We start from the raw sequence: 14,123 nt of genomic DNA on the forward strand, positions 1-14,123 counted from the left end.
GTGTGTGTTTGTGTTCATGTGAAAATGACATACAAAAATGCATTTTTAAAGTAAACTGTTTTGCAGAAATGTGTTATGTTAGGCAGAACAAAAATGTGGATATTAGGAGAAATTCACACCAGGAGGATTTAATTTTTTAAAAAAAATAATGCAAAGTGATGTGGAAGTGGGGAGGACTTGAATTTAAAGATCGGAAAAAATGAGAAACACAAAACAATCAAAATTGTCAGCACGTTTAGCATCACTGGGTGACATAGAAGTTAGAGGCCCCTGTGCTCTAGGAAAACTTAAATTAGTCTGTGGAGAGGCTATATTAACCATTAATGTATTAAGAATATGCTTGAAATGATACCACAAATTAAAGTCTTTTTTTGTGTGGAGATGTGTATAACTACAGACTTGTACCCAGTTATTGTCATTAAAAGTTTTATTATTTTGGAAAATAAGATTTTTATTAATTAAAACCTTTGGTGGGGGAAATGTGCCATGTCACAGTTGGTGGCATAGTGGTGCGTTTTTGAATTTCAGGAGCTCATCCTGACAGCTCCCAGTGCGAGGCAGGCACCCCAAATCCGAAAATCCAGGTAGCCGTGTTGATTACCCACATCTGGAAGAGAAGTGCCATCTAGATGTTGAACTCCCGCTGCCAGTGATCAGGGCTGATGGGATCTGTAGTCCAGCAGTACCAGGAGGGCACCATATTGGCGGCCTCCCGTACATAGCCCAACACCCACTGTGATTATTATCTGCAGGGCTGCAGTCCTATGCAGTTTCCTGGGTGTAAGCCGCACATCTCACTGATGCTAGCAACCTCTGACTATGAAGACACATTTGAACTTTAAAGGAATATATTCAGCCAGCTGAAATTCAACATTTAGTATTTAATTTAGGATCGGGGAGCCAGTTACCCTCCCATTGTTGCTGGACTGCCACACTCATTATCCACTTCATTGGCCATGCCAGCTCCGGCTGATGAGATCGAGCCCAGCAGTTTGAGCCCCCCCCCCCGTTTAATTAGAAATGCTAACAATCTTTCAAAGGAGCTGCGGGTGGCGCTGTGGTCTAAACCACTAAGCCTCTTGGGCTTGCCAATCAGAAGGCCGGCGGTTCGAATCCCCACAACGGGATGAGCTCCCGTTGCTCTGTCCCAGCTCCTGCCAGCCTAGCAGTTTGAAAGCACGCCAGTGCAAGTAGATAAATAGGTACTGCTGTGGCGGGAAGCCAAACGGCGTTTCCATGCACTCTGGTTTCTGTCACGGTGTTCTGTTGTGCCAGAAGCGGTTTAGTCATGCTGGCCACATGACCTGAAAAGCTGACTGCGGATAAAGATGAGCACCGCAACCCCAGAGTCGTCCACGACTGGACTTAACCGTCAGGGGTCCCTTTACCTTTAAGGTGAAGAAGGAACCCCTTTGAATAAAAGAAAAGAGCTATCCAACCTCTGCTTATCCCTGCCAGCCCAGCCCCACTTCCTGGATGCTAATCTGTCACAATCAATAATGAAACCTGAAAGTCTCATTATCAACTCATTCATTAGCCACAGAAAGGAGGAGGATACCTCAATTAAACTCCCGAGTTTTCCTGCTATGAAAAGAAGACCTCTTTTGGGCTACCCTCTACATGACACTCCTAGAAAGCTAGGGAAAGCCTACACCTGCTTTTACACAGGTGTTAAAGGGGAGAACACCTGCCCTGCACCCCTTTTATCACATCTGATCGCCCAGATCTTGCTTTGGCAGTTCACAGTAGTGCCATAGAGAGAGCACAATGTTAATTCCTCCTCCTCTTCAGCTTAATGTCTGGGCCTCATGCCCACTGAGACATTCCCAGCACCTGCCAGATTGTACAGAGGTACCTCGGATTATGAACTTAATTAGTTCCAGAGGTCCGTTCTTAACCTGAAACTGTTCTTAACCTGAAGCACCACTTAAGCTAATGGGGCCTCCTGCTGCTGCTGCACCGCCGGAGCACAATTTCTGTTCTCATCCGGAAGCAAAGTTCTTAACCTGAAGCACTATTTCTGGGTTAGCGGAGTGTGCAACCTGAAGCGTAGGTAACCTGAAGGGTATGTAACCCGAGGTACCACTGTATATGGATAGGTTGTGCAGGGGTGGGATGGGGGATGCACGCTCTGTACACGCACAGGAGCACATTGATGCTGTGTTATTCACTCATGTTTTTCCAGTCCTGGCACTAAGCTCACAGGTCCCAAAGTAAAGAGCTCAGCTAAACTGCAGGTTGGCTTTTGCCCTTGCAAACAAACTGGCACCCTTTTTTCATGTCTGTCATTTTGCTTTGGTCTCTTGTAATGTGCTGCCACCCAGTGGCCTTCATGGCAAATTGCACCAGGTAATTCAGAGGTGGATCGCAACATAACCTTTCCTTGCCTCTCATTCTGTCCTGCTGACCGTTGCTTGGTAAGCGCCACAGTTACTTTCCATAAGCAGACCTTTCTCCTTTCCCCAGGCCAGCTCCGTTAGGACTATTGCTCACTTCCTAGCCTCAATATTACCTTGGATGGAGATGGAATGGTCTTGATCTATGTAGCTAGGAGGGAATGGTTGACGAACATTTACTTATTTAATGTATCTATGTTGCCCCTTTCCTTCAAGGAGCTCAAGGTGGGATACCTAGTTCTCTCCCTCCCCATTTTGTCCTGTGAGGTTGGTCTTGCTAAAAGACCGTGGCTGGTCCAAGGTCACCCAGGTACCTTTGTCGCTGAGCAGGAAAAGCAGAATAAGTTTTGAGTTACACAAATCCCTGCTTTTATCAAACTCAAGAAGCTTAAAGATACTTTTGTGTGAATATCTGAGTTCTAGTGGAGGGCCGGAGTAACACTGGAACTTCTTGCTATAGTATTTAGAACTGATCCAGTGGCGTAGCGTGGGTTGTCAGCACCCGGGGCAAGGCAAGTAATTTGCGCCCCCTAACCCGTGGATTTGCGCCCCTAACCCTAACCCCCAGATGTTGCGCCCGGTGCGGCCAGCCCCCCCTACGCTACGCCACTGAACTGATCAAAAGGTCTAAGAGAATCGGGGTGGGGTGTTCCTAACTTTTTGGCTTCTTATGAAGCATAGGAGCTTAAAGAGTTTGCGAGACGGGTTTCATTTTTTCTTAAAAGGAGATCTTTGGCCAGCAACTGCTATCTATGGTAGCTTACAGCTGTGAAAAAGCTGGTCTCCATGCTGAGGATCCTTCGGAAAGGGGTTGCAAATAAAACTGTCGATACCATAACGTCTCTATACCAATCCATGGTGTGGCCACACTTGGAATGCCATGTAATTTTCTGGCTGCTGCACCTCAAAAGGGTATATTGCAGAACTGGGAAAGGTTCGTAAAAGAGCTATCAAAGGTTACAAAAGTTTTGTCCCACCATTTGAACATCTCATTCATTTTGGAGGCTGCAGCAGCCCCTGGTGGACAAGGACCCACAGCCGCCAAAACAGAGTTACAGTGGTACCTCAGGTTACATACGCTTCAGGTTACAGACTCCGCTAACCGAGAAATAGTGCTTCAGGTTAAGAACTTTGCTTCAGGATGAGAAGAGAGATTGTGCTCCGGCGGCGCGGAGGCCCCATTAGCTAAAGTGGTGCTTCAGGTTAAGAACAGTTTCAGGTTAAGACCTCTGGAACGAATTAAGTACTTAACCCGAGGTACCATTGTATTTTCGGGAACAAACATTTATCCAGCTCCTTTCCAGCCCCTCGTTCTGCAGCCACAGCCACCCAAAGCATCACCATCTAACAAACACAACAGAGATAATAAGGAAGGACAAATGCAACATTGGAACAAATTTTCTTTATAACATTAAAAAGATATGCATAAAAACAATATGCCTCAGTTTGAAGAGGGCTTCAAGTGTCATTGCAAAGGTCTTCCAGGGCAAGCTTTTGCAAATAATGCCTCCCCAATTAATGGGTGTAAGGAAACACTGACACATAACCAAGCCATAGTAAGGACGTGAAGAAAGACTTCTCTCTTTCATAGTCTGAATGAGATCCATCTGCTTGGCCCCAATCCCTTACCCACCCCAGGTGTGTAGGAAGGGGGGGTGGGGTGGCCTACCCCGGGTGTCATCCAAGAGGGGGTGACAAAATCCTCCCGGGTGGATCGCCACTGCGCCGATCGGACTCCAATCAGCATGTGTGCCACTCCAGGTGCCCAAGAGGTTAGCTCCACCGCTGTCCTCAATAGGCCCCGAGGCCTAGTAGGCTGAGGTTGAAGAACAACACCAAGAAAGATGGCACGAAATGCCACCGGAATAATCCTGGCACAATCATTATTTGTGTTCCAGATACTACTGGGAGTATCTTTCGTAAGCCGGTTTCTAGGAGCTATAAAGTGAGATGCAAGGATTCCAAATAAATAAGGGCGAAACATCTGCCTTTGGGTTGGGCCATATTGTGCCTGCAGCCTAAGGGGTTCCCGACTGCCTCAACAATTTCTTCCGTGTTTTGCTCCTTGTGTAACTGCTCAGGTCCTGTGGGAGGAAGCAGCAGCTCAGTATCGGAGGCCTTACTGGCAAGCAGCAAAGAGGGAGATCCCCGGCCGCGTCCTGCCTTAAATAGGGCAGGCCACACCCCCGAGCCAGCTGATTGGCCGGCCAGTGGATGATGCAGCTGGGAATCCCCCCAATCGCACGGTGCTGGCTCCGCCCACCGTGCACGTGGAGAGGTATGATGACACTCAGCTTGCCTGCCAAGAGGGGCCGGGCCCAAGGAGTGTATGGTGGGTGCCAGGTGGTAAGTTTCTCTCTGCAAGGCTCTCCTTAGGTGAAGCAATCCCTGATGCCATCATCACACTTACTTCTGACACCAGAGACAAGTTCCTTGTGTTCCTTGTTTCCTGCTTGGCAGGGGGTTGGACTCGATGGCCCTTGTGCTCTTTTCCAACTCTGATTCTATGATTCTATGATCGGGGCATCACAGAGAAAAGACCCCTAAGCATAAGACTGACAGGTGATTTGTGAAGACCGTTTCCATCCAAGCAGAAAAACCAGTCTCCTGCAGTCTGAAGATGGCTTCCAAGTGCCACTGTTACCATGCTCTTATGCTCTTCAAAACCGGCCCAATTTCCCATAATGTCCGGAGAGAGACCTAAGAGCAAAAGAGAAAAGTTAAGTTCCCTGCGGACACCAGGAGGACTGTTCCAGTCCCAAATTCCAGACCCAGGCTTCAGTTTAGGGAAGCTTTTAATGTTTGATGCATTACTGTATTTTAATATTTTGTTGAAAGCCGCCCAGAGTGGCTGGGGAAATCCAGCCAGATGGGTGGGGTATAAAATAATAATAATAATAATAATAATAATAATAATAATAATAATAGTAATAATATCAACTGGAATTGGCAATTTAATAATAATATTTTCTAACATAATGATTTAATTATTAATATGCAACCCACCTTGTATATATAATTTTTATTAAATTTTCTGTTTTACAATTTAAAGTAGTATACTCGTTTTGCGTATCATAAATCCCTGCATATTTTACAGAAACTATACCAGTCAGTATTCCGTTATTACATCCATTATAACCTATCTACACTGTTGAATTTATCTTAATGCTGTCAGCGTTTTCAGCTGTGCGTAGTTATTTCCCATATATTCAATAAACATTTTCCAATCTTCTCTAAATGTATGTTCTTCTTGTTCTATATTTTAAGTCTGCAAGCTACGCATATTCTGTCAACTTAAGTTGCCATTCTTCTCTGGCTGGGACCTTGCACGTTTTCCATTTTTGGGCTAACAAAACACGGGCCGCAGTAGTGGCATACATAAATAACCTTTTTTGACACCTGGGAATTTCAGTCTGAATTATCTCCAACCTATCTGACTGGGTTGCCCAAGTCACTCTGGGTGGCTCCCCATAAAATATTTTTAAAACTATAAAACATCAACCATTAAAAACCTCGCTGAACAAAGCTGCCTTCAGATGTCCACTAAAAGCGTAACAATAAATTCATTATTTATACAGTGGTGCCCCGCAAGACGAATGCCTCGCAAGACGGAAAACTCGCTAGACGAAAGAGTTTTCCATTTTGGAGGTGCTTCGCAAAACGAATCTCCTATGGGCTTGCTTCGCAAGACGACAATGTCTTGCGAGTTCCTGCTGGGTTTTTTTCCTCCCCCCCCCTTTTCTAAGCCGCTAAGACGCTTATCAGCTGATCCGATCAGCAGATAAGCCACTAAAAGCGCTAATCCCTTAATCCATCAATGGGCTTGCTTCGCAAGATGAAAAAACCGCTAGACGAAGAGAATCACAGAACGGATTCTTTTCATCTTGCGAGGCACCACTGTATTATATTCTCTCTCTCTCTCTAATTTCATTTTAAATGCCTGCCGTCCTCTTGGCCAGACCCACAAGCCTTCCTTCCACATAACACCCCCCAAATCCCATCCCCTGCCCACCCTCCCACTGGACACCTCATGCATCTCCTCACTCACCATGGTTACCTGGGCAGGAGGTGCTTCTCCTTCAGACTAGGCTGGGGCTTCATCGTTCCTCATGGAAGCCTGGGTGCAGGTCTCCAAAATGCATCTCATATACTGTTCACCTATTGCAGTTTTCTGAAACCGGCAATAGCTCAGGCTGTGAATTCAGGGAAAAGCTTCTCCGCATCTGAGACTGAGGAACCGAGAAAACGAGGAGAGGAATCGGGGCCCTCTGGGATCCTGGAAGCAAAGAGTAAACAGACATTGCTTGGGGCTTCTGGGGGGTGCAGAGTAAGGCTGCCCACTCTTTTGTTTTCTCAAATATAGTGGTAAAGGTAAAGGGACCCCTGACCATTAGGTCCAGTCGTGGCCGACTCTAGGGTTGCGGCGCTCATCTCGCTTTATTGGCCGAGGGAGCTGGAGTAGTTTTTCTGGGTCATGTGGCCAACATGACTAAGCTGCTTCTGGCGAACCAGAGCAGCACACGGAAACGCCGTTTACCTTCCCGCTGGAGGGGTACCTATTTATCTACTTGTACTTTGACGTGCTTTCAAACTTCTAGGTTGGCAGGAGCAGGGACCGAGCAACGGGAGCTGACATTCTGATCGGCAAGCCCAAGAGGTTTAGACCACAGCACCACCCGCATCCCAATATAGTGGTACCTTGGGTTAATTACACTTCAGGTTACAGACTCCGCTAACCCAGAAATAGTACCTCAGGTTAAAAACTTTGCTTCAGGATGAGAACAGAAATCGTGCTCTGGCGGCGCAGCAGCAGCGGGAGGCCCCATTAGCTAAAGTGGTGCTTCAGGTTAAGAACAGTTTCAGGTTAAGAACGGACCTCCGGAACAAATTAAGTAAGTAACCAGAGGTACCACTGTACGAACATTAGGTGGCTGGGAAACTGATGCAAAACTGCAACAGGAGAAGCCAAGGAAGGACCTGAAGGAAGGTTAGATCACCTCCTAGCATTCTCCAAGATCATGATAATCTCCTTATTCATTGTCCTGCTTCCTAATTTTATTGCAGGACTTGGGAATCTCAACTCCAGGGCCCAAATACAGATTTCCAGGTGGCATTTGATTCTTAGGGGGGCAAAGTGCCCCTTGTTCTGTTTGCACCTTGAAAAGAACCCCCAATTGTCTTTATTTCTGGATGTTAAGCAGAGCTCCCAAGGTGACTTTGGTGGAAACTAGAGCAAATCGGCCCCATGATGTATCTGCCTCCATTTCTCCAATGGAGGGCGGAGCTTGAGGTTGAGCCATTCTCCAATAGGTCAAAATCCATGTAAGCACCTCCTCCCCTCGCTGCCACTCAAGATGCCGCACTGCCACTCAAGCCACAGAGCACCGCCTACCTGTAGCTTAATAAACCGAATGTTGAGGCTTCCTGTTTCCTTTTGTACCCACTGGCCTGTTGGCCCTGTCAGTCACCTGGAGCCCATAAACGATTGGGCCTCCTGGGGGAAGTGGGAGGGGGCAATGGGTCTTAGTCCTGTCTCACATTCAAAGTGTGTCATGCCCTCCAATGTTTCTCCTATGAAAATAGGATGCCCTATTCAATAATAATAATATTAATAATAATAATATTAATAATATTATTATTATTATTATTATTAATAATAATAATAATAATAATAATACCCCACCCTTCTGAGTGGCTTGACCCGGCCACTCTAGACAGCTCCCAACATATATAAAAACATAATAATTTTTTTTAAAAAAACTTCCCTATATAAGGCTGCCTTCAGGTATTTTATTAAAGTTGTATAGCTACTTATCTCCTTGACTCAGGGGTGGGGTGTCACTTAATTTCATACCCTCCAGTGAAAATAGGGACATCCTACTATACCTTCCAACATTTCACCGATGCAAACGGGCATCCTAAGGAAAAACAGGACATTCCAGGATCAAATCAGAATCAGTGACAGGTTCTGTAAATCCGGGACTGTCCCTGGAAAATGGGGACAATTGGAGGGTCAATGTTCAGAAAGTGGAATAGAGAAAAGATTTTCTCCCTCTCTAGTATGAGAGTCACACCATCAGGATGGATAAAAATCAATTTTAAAATCGGATTTTTAAAAAAATTTCAATCAGATTTTTAAAATTAAAATTGCATTTTTTAAAATAAAATGCTTTTGAAGGTAAAACCTTTCTAAATATAGTTTTCTATTTAAGTTACATTATAGTCCAAAGGCTATTCATCAGGAAATAAAGATTTATTTTTAATTATGTAGCATGAGGCTTTATATGCAATATTTAAATTTTTTGGTAAATGAGTTCCATTAATGCATTCACAATGCCATGCTCTTCCAGAGGTTTCTGTAAGATTATTTGGGGCAGTTTTTCTTACAAGAAGATGCTTGTTTTTGCAGTTCTCAAAAGTGTGAATTTGTGTCTGCAGAGATAACATGCCTTTTCTTCACGGGAAAAATGTTACAAAATAAACATACAGTTAAGGAAAAAACCTCAATCCCATTGTTTGCAAATTTATATACACAGAACCAACCCCTTACATCTTAATAATAATAATAATTTATTATTTATACCCCGCCCATCTGGCTGGGCTTCCCCAGCCACCCTCGGCGGCTTCCAACAAAATATTAAAATTAAATAGTCCGTCAAACATTAAAAGCTTCCCATTAAAAGCTTAAATGCTAAGTTCCAGGAGGTTCAATGACTAGATTGTTTGGAGTGGCATAGATCTGCACAAGTAGCTAAGTGTGAAGCAGTAAAAATGAAAGTGCAGCCTTGTGAGCAGAATACTCCACATGTCTTGGGATCTTTGCGTAATAATTGCGCAAGTCGGTTGCATGTCTGTGCAACTCAAAACCTGAGGCAAGTGCTGAAGGCACTTCATTGCTGGCAACCTCTTCCCAATCCCACTGGGTTCCAACAACTGCAGTAATACTTGGCTGTACAGAATTGGCACCTGAATGTAGAAGCAAATCTAAAAAGGGTGGTGGAGGAAATAGTAACTGGGATCTGTACAGTGGTGCCCCGCAAGACGAATGCCTCGCAGGACGGAAAACTCGCTAGACGAAAGAGTTTTCCGTTTTGGAGGTGCTTCGCAAAACGAATTTCCTATGGGCTTGCTTCGCAAGACAACAATGTCTTGCGAGTTCCTGCTTTTTTTTTCTTCTCCCCCCCCCCTTTTCTAAGCCGCTAAGCTGCTTATCAGCTGATCCGATCAGCAGATAAGCCGCTAATAGCACTAATCCGCTAATCCTTCAATGGGCTTGCTTCGCAAGACGAAAAAACCGCTAGACGAAGAGAATCACAGAACGGATTCTTTTCGTCTTGCGAGGCACCACTGTAGAAGCAAATCTAAAAAGGGTGGTGGAGGAAATAGTAACTGGGATCTGTAAGTCCTTGCTGATACCTTGAAGTACTTGCCAGTCAACTAATAAAGAGTTCACTGGTTCCAGGCCCTTCTTCCCAGGGCTGGCCTGACATTGTCCAAACAATAAAGTCTCTATCTCCTGCAGCAGGAATCCCTGAATTTCTCTGCTCCAGGCCTTGGCTCCCCTTTTCCAGCTTTCCACCAGCATGCTTCTACTTGGCCTGTTCATTCTGCAAACCTGTTCCAGCCTAGGCCTACCAACCGTATTGCAGCAATTGGGTAGGCCAGTCAAATGACCATGCAGCAACCAGGGCGATAAAGCAAGAAAGTTTTAATTGTTTGCCGGCAGCAATCAATGGCAAAGAGGAATAAATTGCAAAGTCCAGCCCCTCCCAACAGGGGAGGCTTCCCTTGATACATTCTTGAATCAGGTCTTTACCCAATCAAAAGTTACAGCATGCACATACTCAGATAGCTACATTAGGTTCCGCCTAGAGATAAGGCATGAGGACATTACCCTTCCATGTCTTTATTTAGTAATCCTTATCAGCCTATCTCTGTGTGTCTCTGGGTAGTGGGTGTCTGAGTGTATGTATTGGATCAACAAAATGGCTTCCTTGCTTAACATTTTAACTCTCAAAATGGCTTCCCTGAGCATGTTGCCACAGTACAGTGGTACCTCGGGTTACATACGCTTCAGGTTACAGACTCTGCTAACTCAGAAATAGTGCTTCAGGCTAAGAACTTTGCTTCAGGATGAGAACAGAAATTGTGCCCCGGCGGCGTGGCAGCAGCAGGAGGCCCCATTAGCTAAAGTGGTGCTTCAGGTTAAGAACAGTTTCAGGTTAAGAACGGACCTCCGGAACGAATTAAGTACTTAACCCGAGGCACCAAAGCCAGGGCTGCTGGGAGATATAGCCCCTCTGAGATTACATTACAGTGGTGCCTCGCAAGACGAAAAGAATCCGTTCTGTGATTCTCTTCGTCTAGCGGTTTTTCGTCTTGCGAAGCAAGCCCATTAGCGGATTAGCGCTATTAGCGGCTCTTAGCGGCTTATCTGCTGATCGGATCAGCTGATAAGCGGCTTAGCGGCTTAGAAAAAGGGGGGGAGGGGAAAAAACCGCAGGAACTCGCAAGGCATTTTCGTCTTGCGAAGCAAGCCCATAGGAAATTCGTTTTGCGAAGCACCTCCAAAACGGAAAACCCTTTCATCTAGCGGGTTTTCCGTCTTGCGAGGCATTTGTCTTGCGGGGCACCACTGTACATTTGTGTGTGTATATAGCCTGAGAATTATCACAATATTCTCTCCCTGGAGGAGAAAACCTGTAACGGCAGTAGGCTGCAAAAGAGACCCAGCTTGGGAATATTTTAATGACATTCCTCTTCCTATGGGTAAGGCAGGCATGCGTTCAACATGCAAACTCTGCAACAAATAAATGCACGGCCCGGTGGCCGGAATGTTTGCTAAAACTCAGTCTAAGTTGTTTTTGAAAATTGTTTAACCACATCAGTTAACAAACATGGATGCATATGCTATAATGCTATTGTTTTAGTTAAACAAATGGTTTAAATTGTTATTAAGGAAATGATTATTTTTCTCCTTCCAATAAAGTACAACAGAAAAGTTGTCCAGACACAGCCGTACCTTGCTTGCCGAATGCCTTGGAACACGTATGTTTCAGCTCCTGAACGATCGAAAGCCAGAAGTGAGTGTTCTAGTTTTTGAACGATTTTCAGAAGCCGAGTGTCTGGCGTGGCTTCCGAGGCTTCTGATTGGCTACAGGATGCTCCTGCAGCCAATAGGAAGCCACACCTTGGGGTTCCGGGAGTCAAACAGACTCCCAGAACGTATTCTGTTCGAAAACCAAGGTACAACTGTATAAACGGTTAACTTATTAAACCTCACAATAGTTTCATAATTAGCTGTCTATGCAGTGCTTATTTTTTCAAGGGGGACGCAGGAGTACGCATACCCCTAAACATTTCGTGAAACTAAGTTTGGCCTCATTGGGGGGCAGTATTTCAATATGAGTAGGAAAATGAGAGTACCCCTAAACATTTTTTTATATCAGTAATTTTTGATATAACTGTAAAAACTATTCTGAAAATTTATTGTTCCAAAAATGAAACCTTCATCTGGTTGTTAATATTAAGATAATACCAGCAAGAATGAGTCTTTCTGTGGGGGAAAATTAAATCAAGTTTTACTGACTAGTGATTTAAATCGATTTGATTTGATTTAAATCAAATCCACCCTGCAAACCATACATTTAAAGAGCATCTAGTGCACATTTAAAGCACATGACCTCCCCCCAGAGAACTGTAGTTTGCTAAGGCTACTTGGAACTGGAGGTCTGTGGTGGAGAAACTGATATTCCCAGGAATCAGAAATGTGACTGTAGGTAGTTTTCCGACCTCTGTGGGGACTCTTGTGTGTTTGTATATACGGTATAATGCAGAGTTTATTCAAAGTCCATATCCCGGTTAGCTTTCTGGGAATCAAGAACAATTGCTTCCAAGTCCATTCTCCTTCGGAAGGGACTTTCCAGACCAAGCAATTAGGGAGAAAGTTGGGTTGAGAGATAATACTGTACGCTCTTCCTCTCCCACCAGCTTTGGGCAAAATGTTCTGTTTATTTCCCAACACGATCCATGCGTTTTTATTTCCCCAAATGGCCTTCATCATGAGCTCAGAAGAATAGCAAGACCCTGGGCTTTCACTGCCAGCCAAGGCCCTGATCTGTTAAGACTGTGCTCCTAAGCACATAAGAAGTCATGCAAAACCCATTGCAATCAATGGGAGCAAGGCCCCATCAAGACGTTTTGCCGCCTGAAGCAAAGGATAAGATGGCCCCACTCGCGTATTTCCGTCTGCATCTTACTTCAGTCCTGGCAATGAAATTGTGTAACTCAGGGGAGCAGGCTCACTTGCTGGTAGAAGCAGGGCCGGATTTAGGTTTGATGAGGCCCTAAGCTACTGAAGGTAATGGGGCCCTTTGTATGTCCAGCTGTCCTTTGTCAACAACAAATTGTCGCTGTTTTTTGTGTTGAATATATGCTGTATGGTAATTTATGGACCTAATAGGACCATACACAACACAAAACACTGTTGCTGTATGTAGGTTTTATTTTATTTGTTTTTTATCTTATATTTTGGAAATGTACATCCAGGTTTTTTTTTCCTTTAATTTTTTTGGGGCCCCCAAGAGAGTGGGGCCCTAAACTATAGTTTGTTCAGCTTATGCGTAAATCCGGCACTGGGTAGAAGGCAGGTTTGAGATCTACTGGTAGATCCATGGGTGATCAGCAGTTATTTCTGGTGCCCAGTTGTTTAACATGGCAACAACAAAATGAGCTGAGCTGGGATAGTTCAGTCGGTAGAGCATGAGACTCTTAATCTCAGGGTCATGGTTTTGCATCTCATGTTGGGCAAAAGATTCCTGCATTGCAGGAATTTGGACATGGTGTAGATGACCCTTGTGGTCCCTTCCAACTCTACAATCCTATGCTTCTGTGATTTCTCCACCCTGAATTACACTGTTGAAGAGAATCAAGACAACTTGATGGATTTTTGTCCACAGACATCTTTCCGGGTCATGTGGCCAGCATGACTAAACCACTACTAGTGCACAGAGGACCGTGACAAGTGCCAGAGCACACGGAAACACCATTTACCTTCCCACCACAGCTGTACCCATTTATCTACTTGCACTGGTGTGCTTTCAAACTGCTAGGTTGGCAGGAGCTGGGACAGAGCAACGGGAGCTCACTCCGTTGCGGGGATTCAAACTGCCGATCGGAGACCTTCCGATCAGCAAGCCCAAGAGGCTCAGTAGTTTAGACCACTGCGCCACACATGTCCCTTTACGTTTTGCAAAGGCTAGCTCAAGAATTCCTCTGCAGCTTGTTTTCTCCTTTCACATCCCAAATAATAAAAATCCTACCATTTATGAATTTATAGGGTTTAGCCCCCCCCCAAAAAAAACCTGTATAACAATCTATAAGAGTAGTTACAGGCAGGTAGCCGTGTTGGTCTGTCACAGTCGAAACAAACAAACAAACAAAATCCTTCCAGTAGCACCTTAGAGACCAACTAAGTTTGTTATTAGTATGGGCTTTTGTGTGCATGCACCCTTCTTCAGATACTTCTTCAGATATCTGAAGAATTGTGCATGCACACGAAAGCTCATACGAATAACAAACTTACCGTGTTTTTCGCTCTATAAGACACACTTTTCCCCTCCTAAAAAGTAAGGGGAAATGTGTGTGCGTCTTATGGAGCGAATGCAGGCTGTGTAGCTATCCCAGAAGCCAGAACAGCGAGAGGGAGCGCTCTCTCTTGCTGTTCTA

General features: G+C 44.9%; 1 long non-coding RNA gene across 2 annotated transcripts; it reads right to left on the reverse strand.

Annotated features, from left to right (window-relative positions):
- Positions 1–4,917: 4,917 nt before the first annotated feature.
- On the reverse strand, positions 4,918–11,508 carry LOC309516080. Of its 2 annotated transcripts, none has more exons than XR_014212752.1 (3): positions 11,419–11,508; positions 6,445–6,672; positions 4,918–5,096 (listed from the first exon to the last, which is right to left on the reverse strand). It is a non-coding gene; the product is annotated as an uncharacterized lncRNA (long non-coding RNA). The 2 variants fall into 2 exon arrangements; XR_014212753.1 differs by lacking the exon at positions 11,419–11,508 and adding an exon at positions 7,147–7,687.
- Positions 11,509–14,123: the final 2,615 nt, after the last annotated feature.

The sequence above is a fragment of the Podarcis vaucheri genome, assembly GCF_965113315.1.
Source record: "Podarcis vaucheri genome assembly, chromosome: 13".
Classification (NCBI taxonomy): Eukaryota; Metazoa; Chordata; class Lepidosauria; order Squamata; family Lacertidae; genus Podarcis; species Podarcis vaucheri.